The sequence below is a fragment of the Gorilla gorilla genome, chromosome 1 (genome assembly GCF_029281585.2).
Source record: "Gorilla gorilla gorilla isolate KB3781 chromosome 1, NHGRI_mGorGor1-v2.1_pri, whole genome shotgun sequence".
NCBI classification, from domain to species: Eukaryota; Metazoa; Chordata; class Mammalia; order Primates; family Hominidae; genus Gorilla; species Gorilla gorilla.
In genome coordinates this window covers 9,337,085-9,362,308 of record NC_073224.2, presented here as the reverse complement: position 1 = coordinate 9,362,308, position 25,224 = coordinate 9,337,085, and the positions used below count along the sequence as shown (strand labels likewise).

The window sequence follows — 25,224 nt, the reverse complement described above, 5'->3', positions numbered from 1 at the left end:
ACAGCTGAACGTTGGTCATTAAATGGGCATGGAAGAAACAGAGAGAACACCATCTTCTGTTTGAACAAAATCCTGATCTCCACCAAGAACTGAAATTGGGTCTTCTCCACTTGGAAGACTCCTCTCTCTATAGAGAAAGAGAGAGAGCTGTTTTTCTCTTTTTTTTTTTTTTTTTTTTTTAGATGGAGTCTAGCTCTATCACCCAGGATGGAGTGCAGTGGCTGGATCTCTGTCTGCTGCAACCCCCATCTCCCAGGTTCAAGTGATTCTCCTGCCTCAGCCTCCTGAGTAGCTGGGATCATGGGCATGCCCCACCACATCTGGCTAATTTTTGTATTTTTAGTAGAGACGGGGTTTTGCTATGTTGGCCAGGCTGGTCTCAAACTCCTGACCTCAGGATACACCCGCCCTCCACCTCCCAAAGTGCTGGGATTACAGGCATGAGCTACCACACCCGGTTCTTTCTCTTTTCTTTTGCCTCTTAACTCCGCTTCTAAACTCCTCTTGTGTGTTCATGTCCTAAATTTTGCTGACGTGAAATGACGAAGCCCAGGTACGTACCCCAGACAACGTAGCCACTTCATACTGGGAACCTCGTCGGGGAAACCAAGGTACAGCAGTCACTGAAATGGTGAGCAGAGGAACGGACTCCAACTCTGCCCTTTCATTTCAAGGCTCTCAGCCTAAATGTTAGAACCATATCAAATCAGTAACAGGCATCCGTCAGCCAGTTAGAAACGCGGTTAGCACAGCTGCTGTTCAAAGACTGGGATGCCAGGTACTGGGGAAAACATGGAGAATCTCCCAGCACCCATGGGTTGCTGGGCATGTTGGCCACGTGTGAACAAGCTTCCTTTCATGAAGGACTTAGCCATTACTTGAAGCTGGAAGAGGTTCTGGAGCAACTGAGGATTACTGGCTGGGGCTACCGCCCAGTATTACCCAAATCCTCCTGGACTGACCCCAGCCTCCCACTGCTGGATGGGGTGTGGGCAACAGGATTCCAACTTTCCTATGTAGTTTCCTCCTTTCCTGTCTGCACCCACCATATCTCCTATCTTTTCCACTCGGAAGACCCCTCTCTCTATAGAGAGAGCTGGTTTTCTTTATTCTTCTGCCTATTAAACCTCAGCACAAAAAAAAAAAAAAAAAAAAGAACTGAAGTCGGTTCTGGACTCATCCAGGGAAAATGTGCTTTAAATTTGGCTGTGGTGTTCTCCAGTGGTCAAGGAGAATATGCTATTGATTTGTGCTCTGGCATTACCACTGCACACTGACAGGCAGTTCTTTTAAACACATACTTGAGTGGTTTAGACAATGTCTGTGATGACTGAAGCTTCACTTGAAATCCTAGTAGTTCTTGGAAAAATGTGAGCTCGATGAGCTAAATATAGTGCCGACAGGCATGAGTGATTAGCGTGGTGCTAACTCTGCATCAGGAATATTAACTTTGTGTTTCCAATGCTACTTTCAACTTTAAACTCAAAGGTTTTTTATATAAACGTTTAATAATACCTATAGCCTTTCTATTGGGCATGAATTCAAAACAGACAAGAAAATAGGTGTCTTAACCACATTATCACTGCTCATCACCAACAAAACTGTTAATAATCATAGACACAGAAATCTGGATACATCCTCTAGTCATTTAACACAAATTTTTTTTAAAAAGTATATGTAGCTTTTACTAATAAATATTATATAAGATTCTGTTATCCATTCAAATCTTACTTTAAGAAAAAAGTCAATTTAGACTAAAGGCCATGTATGTGGTATTATACTTCACTTTTGATAAAATCTGATGAATTATAAGGCATAATCTTACTTTTTCAGGCTGGGGGTCATTTTAAGTGCTTATTTTTTCCAAAGAAGTGAGGAAAAAATGCTGAAGTGATTTCAAAATTCTTACATGCACAGTGCAAATTTAAACTGCTGTTCGAAATTACCCAAGACCTATCAGAAAAGAGGAAACCACAGGAGAACTAGAAATAAACCTATTTCCATTCTTGGAAAACCATCCTGTACATTAAAAAATGTCACGCTTCTCATAAAAACAGGCAAATAGGCCAGTGGAATAGAACAGAGAATCCAAAAACAAATCTGCACATTTACAGTCAACTCATTTTTGACAAAGGCACCAAGAACATACATTGGGGTAAGGACACCCTCTTCAATAAACGGTGCTGAGAAACCTGGATATCCATATATAGAAGAATGCAAGTAGACCCCACCTCTCACCATATACAAAAATCCAATCAAAATGGATCAAGGGCAAATGTACAACCCAAAGCTATGAAGCTACTAGAAGAAAACATTGGAGAAATGCTTCAGGGCATTGGCCTGGCAAAGATATCTTTTGATAAGACCACAAAAGCACAGGTAACAAAAACAAAAATAGACAAATGAGATTATATCAAGCTAAAAAGCTTCTGCATAGCAAACAAAACAATCAACAGAGTAAAGAGACAGAATGGGAGAAAACATTTGCAAACTCTCCATCTGACAAGTGATTAATAATGAGACTATATAAGGAACTCAACTCAATAGCAAAAAAACCACCAAAAGCAGGAAAAAAAACAAAAAAAAATGGGCAAATTAACTGAATAAACTGAATAGACAAATGCCCAACACATATATGAAAAAATTCTCAACATCGTTAATCATTATGAAATGCAAATCAAAACCATAATGAGATATCATCTCACCCCAGTTAAAATGGCCATTTTAAAAAAGACGAAAAAGAACAGATGCTTGCAAGGATGTAGAGAAGGGGGAACTCTCATATCCTGTTGGTGAGAATGTAAATTAGTTGAGCTGTTATGCAAAAGAAAACATTATGAATGTTCAGTGAAAAACTAAAACTAGAACTACCACGTGACCCAGCAATCTCACAGGTATCCAAAAGAAAGGAACTCAGTGCCTCAAAGAGATACCTGCACTCTCATGTTTATCACAGCACTATTCACAACGGTCAAGATACGTAACCAACCTGTGCCCATCAACAGATAAATGCATAAAGAAAATATAATGCATATATGTGTGGTGGAATATTACTCAGCCATAAAAAAGAATAAAGTCCTGTCATTTGCAGTTAACATGGATAAGCCCGGAGGACATTATGTTAAGTGAAATAATCCAGGCACAGAAAGGCAAATATCTTATGTTCTCACTCACATGTGGGAGCTAAAACAATTTGAGGTAGAGAGTAGAGGGGTGGTTATCAGCGGCTGGGAAGAGTAGTAGGGGATGAAGAGAGCTTACTTCATGGGTACAAAAATATAATTATTACGTACAATTATTATGTATCAATAAAACTAATAAACTGAAAATGATTTAAGTTCCTAAAACTTGATAACAAAACCTCAGAGTAATAATTTTTCACTTTTTTTTTAAATTCCAATAGAAATTCTATTAGCAGAAGATAAAATTTTAAAATGGTATCAAAGGGTTCTGTGCATATTTGGATACATTTAATATATACAAACAATCCCATTTATTGGCAGTCCCCTTCTTACCCGCCAAATACTTTTTTAGAAACAGAACCACACAGCCCATACAAATTCCTGGTTTACTAGAAGTCGGTGTAGCGCGTGTTTCAATATCCTGCATATATCCCCTATGCGGACAGGGGCAGAGCTGTGTCTAACTACCAAAAACCCACTTGGCCATAAGGGAGGCGGGGCCCAACATGTCCTAGGAACACAGCTGCATTCTCACTACAAGGACTACTCCAGCCGCTCTCATGGGGGCAGCTGCGTGCGGGAGACCACCAAGATGATGCAGTGTTTGTGATATTCATGTTATTTCTAATCAAAGGAAAAAACGCTACCATGAGGGCTGGTGATAATGTTACACTGAAACTAACAAAGACAGGGAAAGGTACCTCACGTGCCAGGTCCTGTGCCGGGGACTTTCCATACACTGCGTCCTTTAATCCACACACCAACTCCGTGTGGGAAACACAGCAGTCTACCCAGCAGTATACTACCCTAGGAGCGCTCTGATAGGTTAAGTAACTTTCTTAAACTTAGAAGAGAGGACTGAACCATAAGCCCAGTCCTTGCACTTCCGCCTGCTGTGAAAGACTACCGGATTTAAGTTTTGTATCATTATGACTTAGTGTGTCTGGATACTTCGGGCTCTCTCAGACTGATCTTCTAGAGAGCATGTCCCCCGCCTTGCCACCAACAGTCCATAACTTTCCAGACTTTTAAAGCCCTCTGGGTTGTAACAAGGTCAAAGAACTGCCGTTCAATGCCCAGGCAGATACACAAAGGTCCAGAGCCATTGCTTTTTCTATAGCAAAACTCACAGGATCACTCCTGGCTGTCCCTCAGGACTTTAAAGTGACATATCACATGAGCCATACTTCATTTCTTCACGGCTAATGTCCCTCCAGAAATACCAGAAATCAGTATCATAACAAACTAACACACATCACAGTTCCCACTTTTCATATCTAACCTGCGTCTAAATCTGCTGAGCGTATCTCGGAGCCTCTCTCCAGTTTGCCTCCTTGCCATTCCCTCCCTCCATGGCAGACCTTCCTCTTCTGTGGCCCTGAGTGTTTGCGGCAAGCCCCGCACTGGTATCTCTATTAGACCGTCTGCCCCTACCAGTGACGTCTTGATCCTCTTCTGCTCGGGCACCATCTTCTTCAAACAGCCTTCTCTGGTCCCCTCAGCTGAACTGCATGCTCCTCTTCTGGGCTTCCAAAGCCCTGTGCACATATCATCACACCAATGATGCCCAGCACTGGAATGTGTTTGTCTGTCTCTCCCCACACCATGGGCTTGCGGGTGGCTAGCACAAATACAACTTCATACATCTTTCCTTCACAGGAAGCAAAACAATTTGAAACAGGAGTTAAGACTGTCCGGGAGAAAGGGGAAGGAGCCCATGGCCATTTAGTATCTCTTTACAGCTACTCAATCATTAATTTAACAAATACTTATCGAACTTATACTGTATGCCAGATAATCTACTAGGCACTCCAAGCGCAGAAGTGAGCATATACAGGGGCAAACAACACAGTAGAGGAGTCAGCACGCAAATGTAATATGCAACAATAAGGTGCAGACAAGGTTCTTTGGGAGCACAGATTAGGAAGACAAATCATGTCTAAAGGATTCAAAGAAGACTGCACAAAACCTGGACATCTGAGCTTGGGACTGATGCATCTGTGGGAGTTAACCAGTAAAAGACACAAGGAAAAGGCAGGCTGACATCAAAAACACCAGTCAAATCAATCAAGCCATAACCAGGCCTTAAACCCAGCTGCTTTCTTTTAAAGGAGAAAAGCAGCCTGAGCAACACAGTGAGACTCTGTACAAAAAATCAAAACTAAGCCTAGCATGGCGGCACGTGCCACAGTCCCAGCTACTCAGGAAGCCAAGGCAGGAGCATCGCCTGAGCTCAGGAGCTTGAGGCTGCAGGGAGCCCTGATTATGTCATTACACCCCAGCCTAAGCAACAGGCAAGACCCTGTGTCAAAAAAATACATGAAAAGTAAATAAAGGAGAAATGGCCTGAACATCAACTTCAACTCCTATTTTTCATAGAGCAGGACCATTATTAAAACTCCCCTGAAATATCCATACAAAGACACCTTCTATCAAGCCATGATTATAGTATTTTCTTCAATATTTATTGGAAATTACATAAAATATTTCCCCCATGAACAGTAGACGTGCAATTCTGTGAGAACAGAGTAAATAAAACCAATATATATCAAACAGTACCTTTTCTGCAGTTGAGAGGTAAGCAAAAGCATCCTCTGTTTAATAAACAAGAAAAAAACGTTAAGGAAGAATGTAGAATAGGTTGCCACCAAATATGCAAATGCATTCACGCTTAATACCTATTCTTAGCTCAAGTGTCTAGAGGTTGCTTTGTGTCTTGGGCATCAATCTCAGAGCAAGCAGAATAGATGATCTGAAATATTAATCCTAAACGGGTCTTGCCAGTGGGCAGCTGTGGGCTCAGCAGAACCTCTGCGTAGACAGTCTCATTACCTACTTGTTCAGGCCTCTTTGCTGGCAAAAAGTATAGCTGAATAAACAGAAAGACAAGATCTGCAATGCCTCAGCACTCAGAAAATTATGACGATGGGAAGAATGAAGCTCTGAGGTCAAAATCTTTTAAACAGCAATAATCTTTGCGCTACATCAGACACCTGGCAATCTCAGTCCATTGTACTTATGGGAATGCTTTTTAGATGTTCTGATTAATACCGGTACTTGGGAGCCTGAACACAAAGACCTAACTTGAATACGCTGCAATTCTGAGCCTCAGGCAATGTATATGAAAAAGATACCAGAACTAACTTTTGTTGAATAAAAGGATTCACGGTTCTTGCCAATGGTTATGATTGTAACAAATGTTTATCATTGTAACTCTATTTCCAGTTACATGACAACAAGTACAGTTTATGGGAAGAGACATGGGCAACAACCACCAAATGATCTGTCCATTTTATCAAAGACAATGAAATGATGAGTCCCTGCTCGTTTCTAGATATTATTTATCCAAGTTGTTGATTTGTAGGTGCTCGTTCCATTTTCTCCTACATAATCCAGTAATCTATAATCCAGTAAGAAACTCACAACATAGACATGCAATTTACAGTTTCTGCACAGGGTCATTAAAAATTCTTTCATTACAAAGTACTTCTTGGATTCTTAAATATTTGGAAAATGCACAAAACACGTGAAAAATATAGTTGTTCAGACAAAGAAACATCATTCTGATCTCACGTTTTCTCCCCAGGAACAGACTTCACAGCAATCCATTCCCTTTACATTTATTGTTTTCTTAACTTGCACCAAGCCTGAGGAGGTCAGTGCTTGGCACACATTAAGAAAACAATAAATAGGGAGGGGGTTATAAACTATGCTGATTCCCTGTTCTATGCCTCACTCTGGGTGAATTCAACCGTCTGAAGGGATAGCAAAGTCAGAAGTACGTGGCAAGCAGCAGGATGCCTAGATGGTTCCAGCTTAGACAAGGTTCCAGGTTCCAGGAGAGAGAGCCTACCCATCTTTCCCAGGCCAAAATGTTTTCCATGTAATAAAGGTCACCAGTGGTTGCCAATATGCGTATACAAACTATACTGGCTTGGTCAGAGTTAGCTGGAAAAGCAAAAGCTCTGTAGTGTTCCAGAGTTCTCAAATAGACCTGTCCAAAACCTCTCATTCCTTTGTTCCAACCTTTAATTTCCAACCCCCACAATCCCACCCCAGTTTCCAACCAGTACTTTCACCGAGAGGGCTGTACCACTCCCTGGGAAGTCACACAATACCTTCTGCTTCGTGACCAACTCAGACTTGGATATCTACCTCCTACCTATCATATCAGTATGATGTAGAGGAGTGTCTGGGGCCCTAGACCTAAATCGCTTTGTGTGGCACCTGCATCAGCCTTCCTTAGTGACAATCTTAAATCTAGTTGGTTTTCTTTGAGAATTTATTTCCTTCCCAAGTATATTTCTGTGATTAAAATTATGTGGTGTCAGAAGTTTAGTTTCAATTATATTTTACAGACACCCGTCTACATTAAATTTACCTTCTTGCTTTTCCACCATCCTTTGTTTTGTTGTAGTGTTTTTGTTGCAACCCTGTTCTTCCTTCCTGTGTTTAATTATTTAAAAATTACCACTAAACTGATTTTTATATTTTATTTCCATCAAGATAAACAAGATACAAATAGATGCCCTCAAAAAAGTTAATGATCAATTGGGTAAAACTATATCTATACCCGCACCCAAAAAGACAGCATAATTCAATGCACACATGCAAATCAAGAACAAGAAAGATGATGGAATTAGCTCCGAAACTACTAACCTTCACATTAATCTGCCTCTTGCATGTCAATAGTTTATTTCAAATATTCGGTCACTGTCAATCTAAGAAAGTCCTAAATCCAAAGCCCTGTGGGAATGACGTTGAGTTTCCTGGTGTCCAGCACACGTTCGAAATCCTGCTGTGTTAAGAGGGTTCAGAGAGGCCAAAAGGCACCATTCATGGACTTTAGGAAAAATATTTTGTATTTTGTGCATTTAGAAAAAGGCCACAATTTGAATGTTTAAATATTTAAAGCCAATAAACAAGGAGCTATTATTTAATTTTTAAAAAATCTTTTTTCAAATTTCCCTGGAATATTTTATTTCATTTACAAAATAAATGTATGAAGATGACAAAATCTTAGAACTTTTTTGAGGCTGAGTGACACACTTTATCTATACTGTTCTAAATTTTACATTAACAAAATTATGTTCATCACTTAGAATGTGACATTGTATTTAGAAAGTCAGCTTCCCTTGTCCTATTAAAATGGTATTTAGATTGTAAGTATTTTATTATACTCAACTTTTCAAAAACATAATTATTATATAAAGAAAGATATGTGTAGTTATATGTACATATATATACACTCACACACACACATTTGTAATCCTTTCAGGCTTACACATAAACATGTTAAAATATTGAAAAGCAGTTCCAAAAATAACTAAAATGTCATTTGCCAAACTACTTCTAGGCTATCTCTTGTAATAGTAGAATTTTTGGTCATTAAAGGAACAAAACGTTTCCTATTTTGCTTTTCTCCCACCCTTTTCCAGCCAACCTCTTCTAACCAGTCTCCATCTTTAAATAATGCTAGAGACCTACAATAGTTTTCAACTATCAGATTTAATCTCTTTGGTTGTATCAGACTGATAAGTTGAAAATAAATGGTAATAGCCAGTTTGTGTCGGGCCTATCGGGCAAGTTGTTTCTTCAGAATCATATTCAATTTGATACGTATTTTGAAACAAACATTTACTTTGTTTCATGGCTGGCTGTGAATAAACAGTTCTCTAAGTTATTAGTGAAGGGACAGCAACATTTGACCATTCTATCTACCCATCTGCTTCTCTGTGGCAACAAACTGATTTCCATGGGACGCTTGAATAAAGCAAGGCTGTCTGTCCAAAAGAAGTAGAACTATGTCCTCAATAGGCAATGGAACAATGAATGAAACTGAGTCCTAGCACTATCACCAATATCCCGAACAATCAAGCTTCAAACCCAAAAAGGTGCAAATAAAATTTAAGACTAGTTTGGGTCTGGTCCCAATGGGGCTAAGAAAAACTAGTGATTGTTGAACACTGGATTCACTGACAACTGGAGAGAAAAAATTAAAATTCCAACATTATGATGTCAATAATAATTTTATCTGCAGCAACATTCAGGAAGCTGATTAGATGATCCTAACGGGTGATTTAAAGTGAAAGGGAAAAAAAACACCCTTGGCATAATTTAATAAGATCTTCAGACTGAAGCATATTCAAGGGTTTCATGAAAGACCTTCTCATGGCCTTTTAATAGCTCTTTCCAATTCCAATTAACTGGTTAAATGCCAATTCTCATTACCTCATCAGAAATCCAAAGCCAGTCTTTTCTGATTAAATCATTAAATAACTGTTAACAGTACAATGACTAGTAAGTATTTATGGACAGCCCAGCACTGATATGCAGCTTTCAGTTCTCCATGCCAAAGGAAAAACTGGAGTGTGTGATTTAAAATCATCATAAATTCTATTCATCTTCGGAATCTGCTAGGATATATTTACCTAATACATTCACTCTTCTTAATTGTTTTACTGGCACTAATATACAGATTAGGAAGACAGGCATGATGGCTCATGCTGGTAGTCCCAGCTACTTTGGAGGCTGAGGTAAGAGGATCCCTTGAGCACAGGAGTTCAAGGCCGTGGTGAGCTATGGTTGCACCATTGCACTCTAGCCTGGTGACAGAGCAAGACTTCAACTCATTAAAACAAAAAAAGTTTATTTTAGATTAGTATAACCTTTTCATACTCTCAATAGACTGCAGAAATGATGACTAAAAGGGAGTTCATTTTTGTGGAAAAGCCAGGTAGGTAGTGAAGAAATGGGAAAACATGTCAACTGTGACCTGCCGCTGCCTGGCAGCATGACGAGTCAGATGGCCCCACTCAGGAGTCACTCCAAGGCCTGTGGACGTCTCCACTGGGCAATTACCACACCAACAGGCAATGCCTATGTCAACTCATACCAAAGCTCACTTTTTCCACAGATCTGCCTGCAACCCTTGCTTCCCCTCCTCCCTGACTGCTTGCTGACCCTCAGGACTGGACAAACATGGCTCAAGAGACCAGGGTTCTGGTTCCAAGCCCAAGTTTGTCACCATCCTCCCAAGACAGAAGATATTCACCCTCAGAGTTGGAAAAGGTCGGCTCTGCCACGTCCTCTTTCCTTTTGCACTTTTATTTTTTATATTCCTGAGCATCATGGGACAGCACTCCTTTGAGAAAATGAATGTGACTCTCCAGAGGACGATCCACAGCAAACCCAAAGCCTCCTTTGCTTACAAGTTATAGAAAGATCCCACGAACACTCTATTCTCTATGCAACTTCTTGTCCATGCAGTCTTACCATGGAGGAGGATATTATCATGGAGAAAAACAGGCTTTGACTTAAAAAACAAAATAAAATAAAGCATAATCAACTAAAACTACCATCTAACTTATGCTGTAGGTCACTACAGCAAAGAAATGATCAAGTTTCAGTATCTTCCAGAAACTAGATAAATCGTCATAGCTTGTTTAAATGAATACATCACTAGTAATATGTATTTTTAGGGTTTCTTTTTTTTTTTTTTTTTTTACAGATTAAGAAGCTTATAATATGTGAAGTTCTGCCCACAGTTACCTGAGATGTTAGGGTTGGTTGAGCTTAAAATAGATACTTCCAATTAGAAGCAGCCAAATATAATTTTTTATGTGAGAAAATAACTGCAATGCTAGTATGACCCTTTATTTTCCTAGGGCTAAAGTCAGAAAACAGAAACAAATATAAAAGTATCACATTCGTGTCAATGGCTTAGTGAAGACACGACCTTATTATCCTTTAAATGCTGCTTAAAATGCTCCCAGACTCGCCCGTTTATCTGCTCCTCTTCCAGCAGAGTGTCTGGCACAAAATGGCTGTTCCTTCAATCTCTGCCAATCCCCATCCACATCTTTCAACTGGCAGGAATTTCCCTAATTAAATGCTACCTGCAGTATTTTTACCACACTCTCAATCATCACTGTACTTAAAAGCTTAGCTCATAACTGTCTTTTAATACTTTAAAAAATATGGCTTATGTAAATTTTATAAAAATCGTTTAATTGTACATTGAAAATGGTATTTTATGGCATGTAAATTATGTTCATATGCGGTTAGGTTCTTGTTCTCAAGTTATTTCATTTTGCTTCTTTTTCTTTAAAATTTATTCAACACAACAGTTCAAGGAATGAAAAGATTCCCTCTTTTTCTTTAACATCTTTTCACTCTTCCCGGTAGGCAAGCGTAAGATAAACATTAAGTGACACATAAATTGCCTCTTTCTGTCTTTTGAGCTCAATGCCCTGAAAGCAGCCCAATCTCCTACCTTTTATGTTTGTTGGTAAATTTAAACTGAAGAATTAAACAGGATGCAGGTGTTTGAAATTCTCTTTGTTCGGCCTACGTAAATACCTCCATTATCCATTTTAACAATCTATTCCTAAATGCTGATGATTCCCAAAGTTCTATCCGGCTTTAATTTCTCCACAGACCTTTGCATCTGAGTACATAACTGCCTGCTAAAGATCTCCAGGCACCTCATATGGTTTCTGGAGCTGAACTCATCATCCTTCTTCCCAGCACGCACAGGCTCTTAGCGATGCTTCCACTATGTACGTAGCTCAAGCTTGAACCTGTGTCACCTCGAACTCCTTGCCTCTGTCCTACTTTCTGACTTGAATCCACCTCGATGTCCTACCAATTTTACTTTCTAACTATTTATTAACTCTTTAGTCTGTCCCCAATATTGCTGATCTAGTTCAGATTCCAAATACTTCTCACCTGAACCACTGCACCGTCTCTCAGGTGTCTCCCTTCTTCTCTACGTCTCAGATCCCCTTCTCCATAATGGCCAGCACAATCCCACTGAAACTCCATTTGGTTGGTTACTCCTCCACTGAAGGGTAAACCCTTTAATCGCTGTTCCTCTCTTTCTCACTCAACCACAAATTCTCACATGTCATATAGAACCCAGCCTCTGAGAATCTGGCCCCAGCCATCTCTTCCTCTAAACCCTACAGTCCCTTCTTGGAATGTCTCTCTTGTTTTCACCGGCTAGCAGGTTCTCATCTCCTAACAGTATTCTAGGCCAGGCATGGTGGCTCACACCTGTAATCCCAGTGCTTTGGGAGGCTGAGGCAGGAGGATTGCTTGAGGCCATGAGTTGGAGACTGGCCTGGCCAACAAAGTGAGACCTTGGCTCTCAAAAAAATAAATAAATAAATAAATAAATAATAATAATAATAATAATAATCCTACCTACTCCGGAGGCTGAGGTGGTATTAAACCCAAGTGTCTAAAGCAGCAGTGAGCTATGGTCACACAAGTGCACCCCAGCCTGGGTAACAGAAGGGGACCCTGTCCCTATCAAAACAAAAAACAAAAACTATTCTCCTTCATTGACTTTCATGGCCCCACATTCTCAGCAAGATTTGCTAATTTTGCTACGGCTCCTGTGAGCCTACCCACTGCAACCACACTGCTGTATTTAAGTGCCTGTCCTCCATTTTAAAACGTGAGCTACCTGAGGGCAGGATTTATGTCTTGTATTTCTATCCACAACTCATAATACAATGATTCTTACAAGGTAAGCTGTCAATAAATATTGAAGAATGAACAAATGAATATAGGGAGTTCAAACATGAGAACTAAAGGTCTATATCAGAAAACTGTCAGTCAAGATTCTAGCTGTTATAATACAGAAGGCCCCATCACATTCCCCAAGACAAATTTATATTTTCCCACTGTCCTTAATTTTATTTCTTATACTCTCATTCCTAAAATAATGTTATTTTGAGAACAGAATATTAAGGCTATCGAGAGTGATGCTTCTCTCTCCTCTTGGATGCAAAAATTATCTGTATCTTCATCCACAGGAAAACATGTCCCTCCCTGTGATTCAGTTTGTCCATGTAAAAAGAAAAAAAAAAAGCTCGTGCTCCTCACCTGGCCCCCCATCTCTTCCCAAACCCCACTCATTCACTTTCACCTCTGAGACAGTCCTCAGAGTTATTCCCTCCTCTAAATTCCCAGAGCCACTGCTATAGTTGAGGTCGTTATCATCTCTTATTTAGACTGTTTTGACAACCTCTTAACTAATCTCTCCCCTTCTAGTCTCTCCCTTTCGTAACCCACTCTTTATGCGCCTGGGCTCTAACCAAAACTGATCATGCCTTAAAATCTTCTCATGTGAATAAGAAAAAGCTCAAAATTATTAGTGTGAAAATCAAAGCCTTATACTGTCTTGCTTCATTCTACCTTTCTAACCTCACCTCCCTGGGTGCATTCTAGAACCCACCCATCTGCTGATCACTTCTCAGCAGGTGCTGTGTGCCATCTCTCCTCATTTGTGCTCATGCTTTTTTCCTTTGACTTTATCCCTCTGTCACCCTGAAAACTCCCTACTCATCCTTGAAGAAAACCTTGTTCAGATGAGCCACTCTTCTATAAAACCTTTCAACCTGCCCAATTACAAATCATGACTCCTTTCAGCGTTTCTGTAGCATTTATCTTATACGCCTGGTATGGAACACAAACTATTAGTTCTAGCTCCACTCTAAAATGGGAGCTCCTTTGAAAGAAAAGTCTATGAATTACACATCTTTGAATATTCACTGGCTGAGACAAGGCAAGAACAAGTCTTACCACTGAATTTTCAGGAGCACCTAACAAAGCTCCAAGATGGAGATAAATTTGTGGAATACAAGAATCACCCACTTGTAAGAGCGAATATGCAGAATTGGGTAAATGAGTTAACATAAGATACTTTGAAAACATAAATATGTCCAAAATGATTTAAACATTTACTGTGAAACATTCCTGGTATACAAAGACTAGAACGGTGCTACTCAGAGTATGCTGTTCACCAGAGACTGTTGTGGGTCCCCTGTGAAATAAGAAACAAAATAAAAAGAATAAGTATTTAGAAATTTCTACAGCAATGTGACACGGCTGATCCATCGAAATGCAGGCTGAGTGGGCTCGTCTCCTGGGAGAAGGTACTGGCTGGTTCGGGTCTTGTCGAACTTGTGTATAAAAGTGATACATGGGGCAAGAGCTGCAGGCTGGTCATGTTGCAATAGGACGATATTCATCTGGGACAGACTGGAAATGGGGGGAAAAAATAACACAAGCCTTTCGCAAGATAGTTTAAAAAGCAAAGGGGGTAAAATAAGAAACTCCAGAGTACCAGAACCAATTTCCTCATATTTACCTTCCATATTCGCTTGAGACCTTTCCTCCCCATGATAAAAAAAAATTATAGATACAGTTGAAACCACCTCTATGTCCTTCCCCAACCCTTGTGTTCCCCCTCCTGCTCCTATGTCATTTTTTAAATAGGCTACTGTCAAAGGAAAAGCAGAGCTGGATAGCGAAGCGATGAAAATATTTTTTATCAGGACTACAGCAACAGGCGGAAAGAGATCTCAGTCAAGACCCCAGGCTGAATCCAAACACAGCATCGGCAAGTGGGAATTTATAGCCAAAGAGGAGGGCGGCAGTCGGTGAATGAAAAATTATTAAGAGGCAAAATCACAGGTAAGAGGACATTCCGGCCACACCATCCTAACAGGATTCTTGCCGAAGACAGGCCAAGATGATGAGACATCACCGGATGGGGGATGAGGAAGCCGATCAGACACTGAGACTGATCAGACATGAAGGACTGGGGTTCTGGCTAAATCGACTTAGCAGGGTCCTTGCTAAAATGCACACAGATGGGCCCTGGTGGGGACAGAGTTCAGGAACCTGACTAAAATTTAGAAAAGCAAAGAATCTTTGTCAGCACCAAATCCCGTTTAGGAGGATGAAATTTTCCTGTTGAGGATTAGGGTCATGTTTTATTTCACCAAAAAAAACACTAAAAATGAACAATGATCAATGTTATTGTACAGACTCCAGTCTGCTAAATATTATGTGAAAAGGTGCCGTGCCCCCTTGTCTGTGACCCTTCAGCCACAACTCATACAACTCAACTCCTGAACTCCAAGTGAAAGGCCCTCTGCTGCCCCAACCTGCAGAGGGAGAAACACCTCACTGAAATGTCTACAATTTGGAAAGAAAGGCTAAAGAGCATGTTGTATGGCTGTAGAAAGAATAACACAGACAACTGATTTATTGCTAATAAAACAGACTAAGAACAATGGGCTGATGAGACTTAACTAAAAAGATGTTTATTCCAATGTTAGAGGTTACCTCAGAGAAGACACACAGAGAAAAGAAATGCCCGAAATGCCAGGTGGAAAGTAATGGGCTTTCCACGGTTAATCAAATGGGCACTGCCATGCCAACGTGCCTCCTGAAATTCAAACCCTCTATTTTTGCATGGCTGCCAACTCATTTCCAAAACATCCACTGCTAATCAAACTTGTTTGGCTGCCTCCTTATCGAAACTTTACAAAACTTTAATTTCAGCCTCATGAGCCCTGCAGCTGTAAATTAATTGAATGAAATTGACAAACATTATGCAGTGAGATAAAGCACTTTCAAAGTCTTTTCCCTATTCAGTTGACTTAGCTGCCCAGCATGCCAGTTTTGCTTGACATGAGTTCAGAATCCCTGGAAACCTTCCTAATCCTACTCTCTAGGCCTTGTGCCTATTCATGGAACCATGTTAACCCATATCCGGAAAATTAATAAACCTCGGATGGGTTTAAGCACTCAAAATACTCCTGATACTTCTTGCCATTCACTATATTGTAGACATCCTTTGCAACAGGAGAATCCTCCTCAAAAGACCACAACGGCAGCAGATAAAATCCCTGAGGTTATAAGCATACAACAAAATGTCTCATTTAAGATTACTGCAGTCTGAAGCCAGGAATTAAATTTGCTGAAGGTGCAATCACTTATGCCTTAGTTAAATAAAGGTAGTCCCAAAACTGATTTCTGAACTTACCCATTTCTCAAAGGGAGTGCAAAATTATCATGATTTTTAAACAGCAAGGCGAGTAAACTGATCGCCTCTGTATCTGCCAGCTGAACAAATGAGTCAGCTAATCAGTGGTTACATACATCACACTGACAGAGAGGAGAGAGAAGACCATTAACTTTCTGAAATGAGAAGTCCTAACATACCGAGGTGCCACAAGTCACTTAGGATTTCCATGGTTATGAAAGAAGAATTGAAACGTCTCTTCCCTCTGGTGGGTTTTCACAGCACAACTGCCACAGCTTCCAACTGAGGTCTAGTCTCTGACCTTCCCTCTTCATCAATGTTATCAGCATCTGGAAGCCCTCTGGCCTATGTGGAGCCATGGGGACAATGGAGGCAGTTTCAAAGCTTCTGTCTTATGACAGAAAACCTGGGTGTAAAACAACCTCTGATATGAACTACTAAGGGACTTGTATAGATTCCTTAAACTCTCCGAAACACTGTTCTCAGGAGCAAAGTGAGGAGAAAAACAGCTCTCAAGTAGGGTTGATATGAACGTGAAAAAAGAGAAAGTAATACAAGAGTTGGGCATATAATAGGCTCTTAAAAAGAATTTTGAAGGCCGGGCGCGGTGGCTCATGCCTGTAATCCCAGCACTTTGGGAGGCCGAGGCGGGCGGATCACAAGGTCAGGAGATCGAGACCACGGTGAAACCCCGTCTCTACTAAAAATACAAAAAATTAGCTGGGCGCCTGTAGTCCCAGCTACTCGGGAGGTTGAGGCAGGAGAATGGTGTGAACCCGGGAGGCGGAGCTTGCAGTGAGCCGAGATTGCGCCACTGCACTCCAGCCTGGGTGACAGAGCAAGATTCCATCGCAAAAAAAGAAAAAAAAAGAATTTTGAAATGGAAACGTATCTATTTTTCCTTTCTTTAGAAAACAAACAGAAAATGAAGCCAACATATCTCATCACAGATTGCTCTTTAAATATGCGACCTTATACCAAAAGCAGACAAGTTCACAAAGAGATTATTTTTATAATTTAATCACAGAACAGACTAGACTATCAGGTAGTTGGTGGCTACAGAAGTGACTGCTCCCCACTCAAGCAAGGAATGGATAGAATAAGTCCTTGAAATAAATGCTCAGGTCTTCCCTTAGTAATTCTGGAGAGTGGGGAAATTAGCTCATTCAAACAAAGTTTATTAAATAAATAAAATCCCAGCACTTGTCTCTTTAGACAAAAACCACATGGAAACAATACAAAAGATTGCTAATGCTTTGGCAAATGAATCACTCTTCCAAATGCCATTTACAAAAGCCCACCAGACCTCCAGCTGTGCTGATGCCATGGGAACCCCAGGGCAATTATAAGTGGATTTAACTCAAGACCAGAAACACAGGAGTAATTTTTAAAGACCCAAAAACTTCCAAATAAATAAATCTGGAAAGGAATTACTGTTTACACCACAGAGCCACAGGTTCAAATAGCCAAACTTAAAGAAGAAAAAACACACATGTATATATCTACTTCATCATGTAATCTCTGAACAATAAGAACTTTATTGAGTTGTCACTAAGGAAAGAGCAAAATCTAAGATAGGTAGTTTCTGGAAAATGAAAGTCCAGAGAAACTTGGCCATAAAATGAAAATTATAACGGACTTACAGAGCTGGTCTTCTTTGGGTTAAGAAACAAAGATCTTCTTGTGCAGAGGAAGAATTCAAAAGAGGAATTCTTAAGTAGATGGCTGATGCATCCACGTCTAAACATCCAAAATCTACCAAGCACCGACTACATAACTAAGCCCTGTGTCAGAAGCTGTGGAACAAGAAGAACCATTAAAACTTATCTCTGACCTCAAGAAGTTTATAGTTCAGGGAAGTGACTGACAATCATAATACAGAGGCATAAGGGCTATCCAAATAGGGTCACGGGTTACGCTATGAATACAGGTATCACGTCAGAAAATTACCGTACTTAAAATCTCAGCAAAGAGATTATACCCTCACACAATTAATGTTATCAACATCCATCCAGTCTCTCAAGCTCACCCTCTTCAACAATCTTTGCTTTACTGAGTTCCGGGTGGACTATTTAAATATCATACAAATTGATTCTGACATCACAATCACTGCCTGCTTCCTAAAACTTGCCCTCCACCATCTATTATAAATGCTTTCCAATCAGTGCTCCCATTCTTCATTCTACTCACCACTTAGTTACTAGAATGTTTTTCTCAACTATGAATCTGACTTCACTCCCTTTCTTGAAAACCTCCTGTAGTTCCTGTTGTGTACGGGATAAAGGTCAGACAACTTATAGCCCAGCTCAGTCCAGCTAGCAAAGCAAATACTAGCTTTATTCCCTGCAAGCAATGTAAGACAAAGACAACCACACTAAACTCAGTATTAGCAGACCACCATCCTCCCTGAGGCCTCCACTGCTTTGCACACACTCTTCTCTTTCTCAGAAGGTCCTTTCCCCTCCTCCTGTTGGTGCAGCCAATTCTTTCTCTTCCTTCTAATGCACCATCTTCTGTGTAGTCTCCTTTGACACTAGGTAGGGTTACATCTTTGCTCTGTGTTTCTATAACACTCTTCATATGCCATGGAACTGCATTCATTATATTGGTATAATTTTATTTGTCTTTTTTCTTCCTAGACTGTGAGCTCCTGGAGTTCAGGGACCATTTCTTAATCATCTTCCAGAACCTATCACAATGAATGACACAAAGAATATATTTGATAAAAATCTGATGAATGAACCACTCTAAATGCAACTCTAATAAAGAAAATTACTGCCTATTCAGTTGGAACTGTACCATGTTACAAATGTAAAATTATGTATAGTCTGATAAAGAAATACTGTAATAGCCTTGGAAACAGCTCACATACAATTTTTTTTATAAATGGATTCATTACCATTCAACTGGACCAGCTTACTAAAGAGTAGCCCTACAGCAGTCACTTTGCAATTCATTTGAGGTTCAAAGCTAGCTCAAGGGAAAACAATATTAGTATTAACAAACTTATTTTTAAGCTTAAGGTCAGAATTTAAGGGAAAATAAATAAATATAGTATGTTCTAAGAATCCAAAGGAATTTTAAAAAATTGCCCCCTGCAGCTGTAATTTCTGCATGGATGAGAAAACCTTAATTGCTTGCTGGCTTCCAAGAAAGCCATTAACCTGCATTTAAAAATTCAGCTTTCATCAAGAACAACCTCACACATCCAGCTCTCATGGAAAAAGGAATAGAAGCCTCTGACCTCGTTTTCAATTACTACCAAACTACTGATAATTGATCTCCTGGTCTCCAGGTTTGTTTGTTTTACTAAAATAAATTCCCTCTGGAGCTGCGGGTGCTTACCGTGGGGCTGCGCAGGTGGAAAGCAGCCCAGTCTTACTATGAGGATGTCCGTTTGCCGTCTGGGAACAAGGAGGAAGAAGCAGAGACCTGGGCAAGACCTCAGAGTAAGTGTCCTTTTTGGCGGCTCCCAGGGGTCCCGATCATGTGTTATAGGAAGGCAGAATTATTTGAGATAAGGATAGGAGCTGAAATAAGCAGTGCTAATACTGGTTAAAAGTTGGTGCTTCAGCTGCAGTCACAACAGATAATGTCTCTTCAGTTATATTTCCAAGCTATTTCTCATTTGGCAATGTACACTTACACCAAAACTGGGAAACTCTCGGAAGTGGCAGACCTTGGCAACAAGTGAATGGAAACTGTGAATTACAGTACATGCCACTGAGTAAGGGTTGCACATCTAGAAACCAGAAATCAGGTTCTGTCTTGGCTCAGCGTCTAAGTAGATGTGAGGTCTTAGACAAGTCATTTAACCATTGGGGATTCAGTCTCTTCATCTGTAAAGAGTTCATTTAGATGATCTCTTAAGTCCCTAAGATCCCCATTGTTAGGTCCAGGGTCAGGTTCCAGCCCATGCTGAGGCCGGGAGTGGGTAGATGAATGGCAGATAGCTGAAAGAACACTCAGGGGGCTACGGGTAGGTGAAATACAATTTTATTCAGCAGCTCTCTTACACTGTGTGTCTCGGCTGCTTGTTCCAGCCACTCCCAAGCACAGATCTCTGCTGGCTCTCTCTCCCTTTGGGGTCAACAGCTTAACTCTTTCCCTCTGAGTGCAAGCAAGCTGAGCTGTATCCTGGCTCCCCGCTGCAAGACAGACAGATCTGTCGCTCTCTCTCTTTTTTTGGGTGCAAGCACACCTGTACAGTGTTACCAGGGCAATTATACCTTTTAAAGACAACAGTGGCAAAGAGCCAAGTGATGGCCCTCCCATGTTATGGCTACATAGCTGTGTTTACATTACACATGGAGTTGCGCGCCTGCGCTACAGACTTGCTGAGTCACCCGGGATGTTTACCTCAGCCTATCCTGCCTGGCTGTAGTGCAGCCATGTTCCTTACACCTACTAATTCAAAAGTACTGTAATTCCATTTTAAGGGTTCTAAACCATGAACCATGTTCATGGTTTAGGATTTTAGATATTTCTCATTTGAACTTAGGAGCGAACTCTGCATTAGGACATTTCTCCTTTCATTGTCCATAAGATAACTCACCAAATCCTTGCGCAAAGAGAAACAAATATAAACTACGTAAGAAATGACAGGTGAGCCTTACCAAGGACCCTGACCCATGCATGACATCTTAGTATAGCATATATATATACAGTATATGACAGAAACATGCCGTGGGCTTTCATACCCTCTACAATAGTTCATTATAAGTTTCATCCCCCAAAGAAGGCAACTTACATACTTAAGTTTTTCTAAATAGAATCCAGGTGCTTTCACCAGTGATGCTCTCCAAGGGATCTCATCATAGTAATCAGTCTAGCCAGTGCCAACTTCAGTTCTACTAAATTTAATGCCCTCTTATTTTGACTCAGGAATAAATTATCTCAATGGCTACTCACATGGTCCAGCATAGCAGAAAAAAAAAGCCACACTGAGCAAGCAGTGGTCCTTTCCATGCTACACAAGCAAGAAATGCCTATAAAGACAGACTTGAGTGCAGTCTAAAGAATCTTTTGCTTTGCCTTAACACTCTACTTCTGGATATCCTTGCTCAAAAAGAAGTCTACTCAAGGTGTGTATCTTTCCTCTTTATAAGCCCTCTGGCCTCAGGAAGACTGGTTTCATTCATATGGTCATGTTTTTGCACAGCTTAAGACTAAACTGTATGATCCTTCCTTCTGGGCTCCTACAAGGGCATGCCAAAGTCCCCTCAAATAACCAAAACAGTGCACATCCCCTTTGCGTCCCACAGCAGTCTGCTAGTTTATGTAATACCATAATGACAGCTATCTGGAGTGGAACAGTGACACTGCTTTTTCCCAGACTACTTCACCATGTGAGGTAAACGGCAGAGGCAGCAATAGGTCTGCTCAGTCTATGGCTAATACAAGACCTTGCTTCTGACAGACTTCAAGAGCTGCTTATTAGCCAGCTGTTAATCCATACAAACTGCACAGAAATTCATTCTGGAGCAATATTATTTGTTTCACATTATACTTAACCTAGAAAAGGTTAGTTTTTCAATGGGGGATGATTATCCTGGATAGATGCATACCCCCTACAAACATGAAACTGGCAAGTTCACTAAAGATTTCTCAAGAGCCACCAAGCTAGCAAAAGTCGCAACCAAATAATATTATATACTCTGCCCTTCAGAGCAACCTTCTTCATGCTGAAGTCTTCAGTTCACAGAATGACTGACTTATTTTCAAAAGAGGAAGGCTGTATTGCATATTGTAACTCTCTCCAAATCTATACTTATGAGCTAATTCTTCAAAAGGTAAGATCAATTACCACACAGAAGGAGAAGCCATCCATTTTCTTGAAGCTGTCAAAATTTGAGCTGTCTCCCATAGGATTTCCACTGACAGTTAATGAAAAAAATCAGTATCTGTCAATTTTGGAAGAAATTTAAAAGTGGTAAAATGTTCTTATAAATCGATGTTAAAATTTTGGTATAATTATTGTATATTTGGATTACTTTATTTGCTTTCCTCCAAATCATTTCTTTACTAAATTTCACTAAGTTAGCTTAATAATGAGGTTTTCTTAAGGAGAAATCTGTTGGTTATACGCATAAATTGCTAACAAAAAAGGGATCAGAGCTAAATGGATCCAATTTTTCCTCCTTCATATGCTATAATACAAGGCTACTGCAGAATTTACACCGTGAATAATGTGTATTTTGAAAACCCAAGCTTAGAATAGTAGTATTTTGTTTCACTATCAAAAGACAAAGCAAAAAAATAAAAAATAGGCTACACTAATGTACTTTTAAAAATATACTTGGAAAAGAAACGAAACTATTTCATTTAATGCTGTCTTATAGAACAGAAATGCCAATATATTTCTACAGAAATAATTCAGCATCTTGAAGTATAAGTAAAAACACTAATGAAGACCAAATTTTTAGAGTTATTTCATACAAATAGAATAAATTTAGGTGGGGCACAGTGGCTCACGCCTGTAATCCCAGCACTTTGGGAGGCTGTGGCAGGCGGATCATGAGGCCAGGAGTTCGAGACCAGCCTGGCCAACATGGTGAAACCCCAACTCTACTAAAAATACAAAAAAGTTAGCCAGGTGTGGTGGTATGAGCCTGTAATCTCAGATACTCAGGAGGCTGAGGCAGGAGAATTGCTTGAACCCAGGAGGCAGAGCTTGCAGTGAGCCGAGATCACGCCACTGCCCTCCAGCCTGGGCAACAGAGTAAGACTCTGTCTCAATCAATCAATCAATCAATAAAATTTAATAAAAAGAGACTACCCATTGTTTCCACTAGAATTGCTGCCAAGGGAAATATACCTTTTAAGGATCAAGGCTTAGAATTGCTTTTCGCTTATTAGAATAAAATCTATCAGCAATCTGAAGAAATACATAAACAATCAGCAAATTCTAGTTAGATGGCTACAAACTAGGTAAATTACTAAAATGTGCCACATGAAGATAAAGTTAGTCTTGGTAAGAACAAAGGTTTAAAATATTTTGCTCTTAGATGTTCGCAGATAAAATAGAGAACTTCATTTTCGCCAAGTAACGCAAAGTATAAAAAGGCATCAGTATAGTGCTGTGCTGCTTTTGTTAAAATGGTACAAGGAGGAAAAGAGAGTATCTTCTAAAGTCCTTGAATGGGAAAGCCGTAGTTTATCACGTCATATTATCACTTTCTATTTACATAGCATTTGTTTCTCCCACAGACAGGGAGGTTCCTGTGGACAGAAACATCTGCTTCCTGCTTATCCTGTATCTCAGCATCTGAATGGTCATGACTGGAACACAGGCAGACTTCAGAAATAAATACATAAATATCTCATACTTCTCGAATCTTTTAGAAAAAGAGTGTGGGTAACAATAAACGTATCTGCTGAGAAATGACCACCTCACTCTACTCTTCTGCAGACTTCCCATTCTGTGCCGAGTCACCCTCAGTAGGCCTAAGTGTGACCATCCTCTTAGCACTCCCTGTAAACCTATTTAGGAATCCGCGAAAGAAAGAGAAGACCACCAGGCAGACTGGTGATGATATTTCTTGGGGAGGCTGTGCAGTTTTTCATAGTGAAGCCTACAACTTAGATTTTCAGCACTAATAGAACCCCATTATCAGGAGGAGAGAAAAGCACTAATTTCAGATGGGCTCTGACAGGGGACAGTTTTAAGAATTTATAGAGAGACACTTCCGTGACCAGCCAGGATGTAATCATGGAAATTGGATTTACCCTCCCATCCATGTGTAACACCAACATCCAGTGGTTTTCATGATACTGAACAAAGGCAGCAATCACTGAGAGACTGGGAAATAAACAAAAGGACTGCCCCAATTTATTAAGAAAGCTTCCAGACCACAGTGAAGGTAGGTAGTGTGGAGTCCTGACAAGGTAAGTTAGCACCAACAAGGAAGAGGCCAGCCCCCGATCGGGGAGAACAATTGTTCTGAGAGACAGCTAATCACAAACAACCTGCTTGTACAACATCCTGTTCCCAAATACCTTGCTCTGCATATACCCTAGCAGCACAATCCTCTCTGCACATAACCCCTCCAGCATGGCCCTAGAAAACTTCCTTTCAGCCCCTGCCTCTTGGCAGACAGCCTCTTCTCTGCTGTGCCGGCCATTGCTTCCTGGTAACGTAATTCCCTGCTAATAAACTTGTTCTCGTTTTTGTTGTTGTTGTTTTGAGATGAAGTTTCACTCTGTCGCCAGGCTGGAGTGCTGTGGTATGATCTCGGCTCACTGCAACCTCTGCCTACCAGGTTCAAGCAAATCTTGTGCCTCAGTTTCCCGAGGAGCTTGGGATTACAGGTGCATGCCACCACGCCCGGCTAATTTTTGTATTTTTAGTAGAGACGGGGTTTCACCACGTTGGCCAGGCTGGTCTCGATCTCTTGACCTCGTGATCTGCCCACCTCGGCCTCCCAAAGTACTAGGATTACAGGCGTGAGCCACCGCACCTGGCCTAAACTTGGTTTTAACTCACATCTGTTTCAGTAAATTATTTTACTTCCTGTGAAGCCAGCCTTAGCCAGTCATGCTCACAACAAGTAGAAGCCAGGTGGAGCCTGAAGGAGGCCCTGAGTTAAGGTGACAAAGTTGAGAGTATAGGGAGACCAAAAAAGGCTAGAGTTTACAGGACAGAATACCAGAGAGGAAAGAAGTGTACAGGGAGAGAAATCAACAAATCTGCAGAAGGTCAGCCTTAAATATTCCACGGAGTACTAATCAGCCCATGCACATGAACACACTGCCTGAACCTGGGACAGGACCAACTGAAAGAGTTACAGGTAACAGTAGCAGGCGCTCAAATAAGACCACGAATAGTGCCTGCTCCCATCAACCAGAGTAGAAAACCTCAAGGTTCAAGGAGTATTGAATAGAAGACCCAAAGAGCCTTGCCTCAGTGACTTGCCCCACACTAAATACTGCTCTGGTCCCACCTAAGAAAGGTTAAAAGCAAGACCCCTTCCCCTACACACACTAAATAAAACTGTTTCCAAATAACTTCACTGTGTTACGGGGGGAAAAAAGCTCAAGAATAACTTCAGGGATACAAAAATAGCTAGTACCCAAAAAGATAAAATAACAACATCTGGCATTCAGTCAAAAGTTACAGCTTCAAGAGGACAAATACACGTGCCCGGAAAAAGCAGCATGGTTTCACTGGATGGCAGTGCATTTTCACTGGACAGT

General features: G+C 40.5%; 1 protein-coding gene and 2 long non-coding RNA genes across 5 annotated transcripts in view; 1 reads left to right on the top strand and 2 right to left on the bottom strand.

Annotated features, from left to right (window-relative positions):
• The window catches only part of SMYD3 (SET and MYND domain containing 3), a 753,414-nt gene that overhangs the window by 338,901 nt on the left and 389,289 nt on the right, over positions 1-25,224 (bottom strand). The gene's annotated exons all lie outside the window — the stretch shown is intronic.
• Positions 10,666-18,680, bottom strand: LOC129529353 (uncharacterized). The gene is made up of 2 exons (XR_008674850.2): positions 17,673-18,680; positions 10,666-14,234 (listed from the first exon to the last, which is right to left on the bottom strand). It is a non-coding gene; the product is annotated as an uncharacterized lncRNA (long non-coding RNA).
• Positions 18,197-18,811, top strand: LOC129529355 (uncharacterized). The gene is made up of 2 exons (XR_008674851.1): positions 18,197-18,313; positions 18,669-18,811. It is a non-coding gene; the product is annotated as an uncharacterized lncRNA (long non-coding RNA).